Source organism: Nematolebias whitei, chromosome 12 (assembly GCF_014905685.2).
Source record: "Nematolebias whitei isolate Nwh7 chromosome 12, NemWhi1, whole genome shotgun sequence".
Lineage (NCBI taxonomy): Eukaryota > Metazoa > Chordata > Actinopteri > Cyprinodontiformes > Rivulidae > Nematolebias > Nematolebias whitei.
In genome coordinates, this window is record NC_056509.1 from 40,006,701 (window position 1) to 40,013,500 (window position 6,800).

The following is a 6,800-nucleotide window of genomic DNA, read 5'->3' on the forward strand; positions in this document are numbered from 1 at the left end:
GTTGGTTGTTAGGTTGTTTGGTTGGTTGGTTTGTTGGTTGGTTGGTTGGTTGGTTGGTTGGTTTGGTGTTTGGTTGTTTGGTTGTTTGGTTGGTTGGTTTGTTGGTAGGGGCTGTAGAAGCTAGATGGTCAGTGCTGCAGTCTTCTAATCCTGATGCTGTAGGTTTGAGCCCTGGTTGCATCAGGAAGGGCCTCTGACATAAAACAATTGCCAAATATTAGGTAAAAATTTCTGGTAAGTTTTCTGTGGTGACCCCTGAAGAAGGGAGCAGCAGAAAGAAAAAAAACAGCCTTGTGGTTGGTTGGTTGGTTGGTTGGATGACTGGCTGGTTTGTTTTCTTGTTCAGCTGCACTTTCTTTCATAGTGTTTGCACACCAACACTGTGCAGGGGAGCAATGCGGTGAAAGGAAATAAAGAGAGATTAGGAAGAAGTTGCCACTTTTCTTTAATGGGCTTTTGGCATTAATATAATATTTTAATCATTATCTGAAGCCAACAGACAGATGGAGGTAGATATATCCCCTTTTGGGAAGCCTTTATTGTTTTTAACCTGCCAACAAATCCTGAGGCCTCTTTGGCTAACAGTTGGTACTAACAGTACAGTGCCTGCGAACACACACGCCCATACCCACACACACAGAATAGCTCTTTAAAAAGGAAAAAAAAACAAGCTGATTTTACCTCTTTCCAAAATGTCTCAGTTGGCTGACGTGAAAAAGAAATAATCAAATATTCATCATGAGTGTTGAACATCCACGGCAGCACCGCAGGTCTATTTGTATGCCTGCTCAGGTGTGAAGAGTAAACCAGGCAGGCGGGAGCACCAGAGAGTTTCTGTCTGTGTGTTTTGGAGGCAGCTCTCTTCATCCTGCAGAAACATGAACCCATACAGCTGTTGGCAACATGAGGCAAACATATACTGCTTTTTAATTAAATAAAAAAAGGGGTTTATGCTCTGGGAAGCAGCAAATTGATCATTTAGGTGAGCTTCATGCCTGATTTATTCAGTTTATTGCTTTAGTTCTTGAAAATATCAGTTACCCAACACATGATAGGTGTTTAAGTGGAGTAGATGACTTATTTTTGACTGTGAATACCCATCATTAGTTATTTTTAATACTGTTAATTCAGCCAAGCATTGACAGTATGGTGCAAAAGTCTTGAGTCATCTCTCGTGATCGCCTGTTACTAAAGGTGAAAGAGCGGTAATGTGTGTTTGTTTTTTGGCAAAAAATTCTCATAAACCAATTGATGGATTTTAATGAAACTCTCAGAATGCGATTAATGGACATACATCTACAATTGTTTGACTTTTGAAACAATTAGAAAACACCAAAATGGCAACAAACAAAAAAAAGCCAATTTGACAAATATTGAGTTTGGTGTGGTAGTAGCTGAGAGTCATTCTGAAACAGAATCAGAATCAGAATAAGCTTTATTATCATTGTACCGCGATACAGTAAAATTACGTTTGTAAGGTCGTCTAAAAGATGGGCGGAGTGCAGGTTGCTGCTGCTATAATAGCGCGACCCCTTACTTTTTATCAGAATACTTTTTAATAGAAAAAGGTAAGAGCTATGAGGATGGATAGTGGTATTACAAAAAAAAGAACTCTTCACATCTCGTCCTATCAGGACACGATTTGAAACATCAAAAACCTCTACCAGCAAGCACATTTATAAACACATGACGTATACATTCGACGTCAAGACATTGAGATTTGTCCATGAGCACTTTCAAATAGGCCATAGTCCTGATGATGTTGTTGTTCAGCTGACAGTTCTGATAAGCCTGCATGGGGGGGGGAGGGGTCGTTGTGATAGATGAAAAGCTTTTTCTCTAGTTACCCATGTCCCAGGAGAAATTTCGATCCCAACATGCTGGCGAGTTCTAGAAGCCACAGGTGGCCTGCGATTCTCACAAATTGCCTCTATCTTACGGTTTAGCTCGTAAATCAGCTGACTTTTGAGTACTCATAGCATGAAGCAAACTTTCACACAGACTCGGAAGCTTTGCCATGGCCAAAACTGCTGCCGAAGTCTTCTTCAAACGTTGATAAAACAGAGCTCCGCCAGTGCCAAAGAGCAGAAACCTCTTAAATCCAAATAAACATCTTTGGCGTTCTCCTGAGACAGAACTGAGAGACGCTTCAGTGGCCAAACTCCCCACGGATCTCTAACGTATCCCACAGCGCGAGTCTCAGCCAGACAAGAGGGTTCTCCAGGACACTGTCGCTTTGTTGAAAAGATTTTGTCGATTGCGTTGAAAGTCCAGCTCAACAGATCCATAATAGTATTTTTTTTTTTGTTTGGAAGATGTGTTTCCCGACTCATACTTGGAGCACTAATAGTGCCAGATCATTTTTAAAGCATCAATTAGTGGAGTCAATGCTGTCTGTTAGCAAAATATCTCATGAACCCATTAAAATTTCAAGAGGGTCACATCTGCTAATCAAACTTGTCTAACTCAGAATGCTATAGTTCAGCCAGTTTTACAGATACTGAGCTAAAATTCAGTGTGGTGGTAGCTGACAGTCATCTCCAACACATTCTCTGAGCACTAACATATATTGCAAGGTTTTACAATATCACATTAGCTTGTACCGTATTTTCTGAACTATAAGGTGCAATATCAATGAACAGGTCTGTTTTCATATATAAGGCTTTATAAGGCGCATTAAACAAAACAACGCAGTCAGATAAGTCAAACTTTTTCCAACTCATTCACAATAACCACATAAAATCAGTTTGTGGTCAGTAAGCACAACCAGAATTAATACACAAGGCACACCTGATTATAAGGCTCAACGATTTTTGAGAAACAATTTAAGGATTTTAAGTGTGCCTTATAGTCCAAAAAATATGGTACATAACATCATTCTGAACATTCTCCCAAAATGGTTGTAACTTGGCATCATAAAGGGATCTTAATCTAAAATGCTAGCATGAGTGATCAGCATTGTTTTAAGTAACACCGGGCCTTTAATGTTGTATAAGCTCCTCCACCTTCTGGTGAAGACTAAGAAATGCCACTAAAAACTACAAAAACAAGCTTGTAGTGCACAAGTTCAAGAATGAACTGTCAGTACCTCCGGGTGTATGCCTTTCTTTGTTGAGTCCTTTTACATTACTTGTGTTACATAACTGAGTGCTTTTACTGTTTTAGGTGAAAGGAGGTAAAAAACAAATGTCTGAACATAATAATATAACATTTAATCTAACTCGTGTTATTTATTCCACACGGAGTGTCATTTTAGAATTTATCTGACAGATTTTGGTCTGAAATATCTTCTGTTTACTTATAAATATATACATATCACCCTAATTCCTTCAGACCTAAACTCAGCTTTTTGGAAAGCTTTTACTCATTTCAGCATCAGAGCTGCGTGAAATTGAACAAAATTATGACAGCTCAACAAACTGGCTATAGAATATGGGGGAAATAAAGGCTGGCTTTGTATGAGAGAGACTTAACCTTTTATCATAAGGTGCACATAAATAACTTGATTATTCTTTTGTCTGCAGGGAGTGCAGGATGGAGGGATGAGTATGAAAGCAAAAAGCAACCTTTTCCCCTTGCAAAGAAGAGTGGAAAACGCATTTAGACTGAGCACAGAGGTTACGCCGGCAGAACCCGTCAGCCCATTCATTCTGGGAAGATAGCATCGGAGCTGCAGAGACAGGCTGCTAAGGCTGTATTAATGCAGGAAGATGTGCTCTGAAACAGGAGACAGGTGAAAATAACTTCTTTCAGAGCATTAATCTGAGGCAGGAGGGGCCACGCAGTTAAAATTTTAAAGGCCTGAAGATTTCCCTGCAGTGTGATTTCATAACCATGCACAGCTCCGTATTGGACACAAAAGTTATTGTAGGAGGGTGATGTGTAGGAGCTGTGAATGTCAGCGTCTAATTATTCACAAGCAAGCACAATCATGACACATTTTAAAGGAGAACTTTATTGAGTTTTTATGTCATTAGTTTGCTCATCAGGAAGAATGCTTGACTTGCATGTAGATTTTATCTATCTATCCATCCATCCATCCATCCATCCATCCATCCATCCATCCATCCATCCATCCATCCATCCATCCATCCATCCATCCATCCATCCATCCATCCATCCATCTATCCAGCCATTATCTTTCTCTTGTTCCGAAGTTGGGTCTCGGGGCAGCAGCTTGAGCAGGGAGGTCCAGACATCTCTTTCCACAGCCACCTCTTCCAGCTCTTCTGGGAGGATTCCAAGGCGAGAGATGTAGTCTTTCCAACATGTCCTGAGTCTTCCCCATGGTCTCCTCCCAGTCAGACATGCCTGAAGCACCTCCCTAGGGAGGCATCCAGGAAGCATCCTTACCAGATGCCCGAACCACCTCAACTGGATCCTCTCAGTGTGGAGGAGTAGCGGTTTCTACTCAGAGTCTCTCCCAGATAACTGAACTTCTCACCCTATCTCTAAGGGAGAGTCCAGCTACCCTGTGGAGGAAACTCATTTCAACCACCTGTATCTGCAATCTCATTCTTTCGGTCACTACCCAAAGATTGTGACCATAGGTGAGGGTAGGAACGTAGAATGACAAGTAAACAGAGCGCTTTGCCTTACAGCTCAGCTCCGTCTTCACTACAATGGACCGGTACAGAGTCCGCAATACTGCAGATGCTGCACTAATCCGTCTATCAATCTCTTACTGCATTCTTCCCTCACTCGTGAACAAAACCCCAAGATACTTGAACTCCTCCACTTGAGGCAGAACCTCACCCTCGACCCGAAGAGAGCAGTCCACACTTTTCTGACAGAGGACCATGGTCTCAGATTTGGAGGTGCTGATTCTCATCCCAGCCTCTTCACACTCGGCTGTGAACCGCTCCAGTGAGAGCTGGAGATCACGGCACGGTGACGCTAACAGGACCACATCATCTGCAAAGAGCAGAGATGGAATCCTGAGGCCACCAAACCAGAATCCTTCCACCCCCTGGCTGAGTGGCCAGAGTTGACTAAAATTGTTTTATGTTGAGATGTGACAGAGTTATAGCAGTTTTGATCAAGCCTTAAAAATAACAGGAAGTGAAATCTAATGCAACATTTCAGCTACTACGTTTTATTAAAATTCATCCAGTGGCTACTGAGATATTTTGCTAACAGACAAACTGGATTGAATCCAACAGTGAATGCAAAAACTATTAAGAAACAATCTTGAACAAAGAGTAGACTTTTAGGTATGTGTTGTAAATGACTCTCAACTACTACCACACCAAATGTTAGTATAATATCTGTAAAACTGATTGCATTGCAACAATTTTTGTGTTTTCTAAGGTTAACTGGCTGTAGCAGCCATCTTGGATTGGGTAGGCACAAAACATAATCAGTTATAGATGTATATGTACGGACTATTTCCTGAACGTTTCATTAAAATCCATCCAGTGGCTCATGAGATATTTTGCCAAAGCTGACAGGCAAGCACACAAACACGAGCAAAAAGAAACATTATCACTTTTTGCCTTCAGTTGCGGAAAATCATAATCTTGGAAATATATTTATACATTTTTTGACAGGGCTTCAGCTGCAAGCTTGAATGTGGATCTTAACATAAGAGCCTTGTTTTAAAACGCACAATTGTGTCATTATTTCTAATCCTGTCGCTCTAATTTGAAGCCTCAGCATGCCATCAGAATTCCTGCCCATCGCCTGACTGACTGTGGTTTAGTGATGAGGCTGTTATCTTCTGACATAATGATCAAGTTCCCAGGTATAAGTGTTGAAGTGTCCTTGAACCCCCACTGATGAGATATCATCTATGGAGACAAAGCGCTGCTCATATCAAGTAAAAATAAATAATAAAATCTGTTGTCAGAAGAGCACAAGACGATAAGGTTATACAGAGATGTGTAAGTGTGAAACGTAACATCTCTGATAAAATATGTGCATCAAACACACAGCATGGGAAGTGCGAAAAGGGAGAGGATTCATTTCTGGTATCTTCACAAATGTCAACAGTTTACATCACAGATTTGATTTAAAAAAAAGATTCCAACAATATCAGATTTGATGTAGTTGTTCTTTGAATGCGCTCCATCTCTCTATAAACTTTCATTACTTTTCACTTGGTAGTTTTTGCACATTTACTAAAGAGAAGTAGCAACAATCTCAGATTCTGCTCACATCTTGGTCAAAGAGCTGAAATGAGTTGCAGACTGGGCTCCAACAAAGGGTTCTTTGGGAATTTTAGGATTTATCTGAAGCTTAGTGACTGCAGCAAAAGCTAAGTGAAGATATTTCATTTATAATTGATCGATTTTCTCTAATCAGTATGAAAAAAATGACGTGTTCATATCAGCTTTGGTTAAATACCATTGGAGTACGGATCAAGACTTGATCAAATCAGGCACAAGTCACTTATTTGGTTAAAATTTAGAGCATTAAAATCAACCAACAAAACAGATGGACCAAGTTTATCGCCCATTCTGCTAACGGCAAAGGAGTAGGATAATGGTTTTCGCCTTATTTGCTGTTGCATCTATTTGACCTTAGCAAACCCACTAGCATTGAAGTAAAAGTTGGTCTGGTAGCAACTGACAGTCATTCCCACCAAATTCTGCACTTACTGAGAGATTATGAAATTGTGACGGCAAGATATCGCGATATCCCATAAGATTTCTGATAATTCAAGGTCGTCCAAAATCGTTATGACTCCATAATTTTTCAACATTAAATAGATAGATAGATAGATAGATAGATAGATAGATAGATAGATAGATAGATAGATAGATAGATAGATAGATAGATAGATAGATAGATAGATAGAT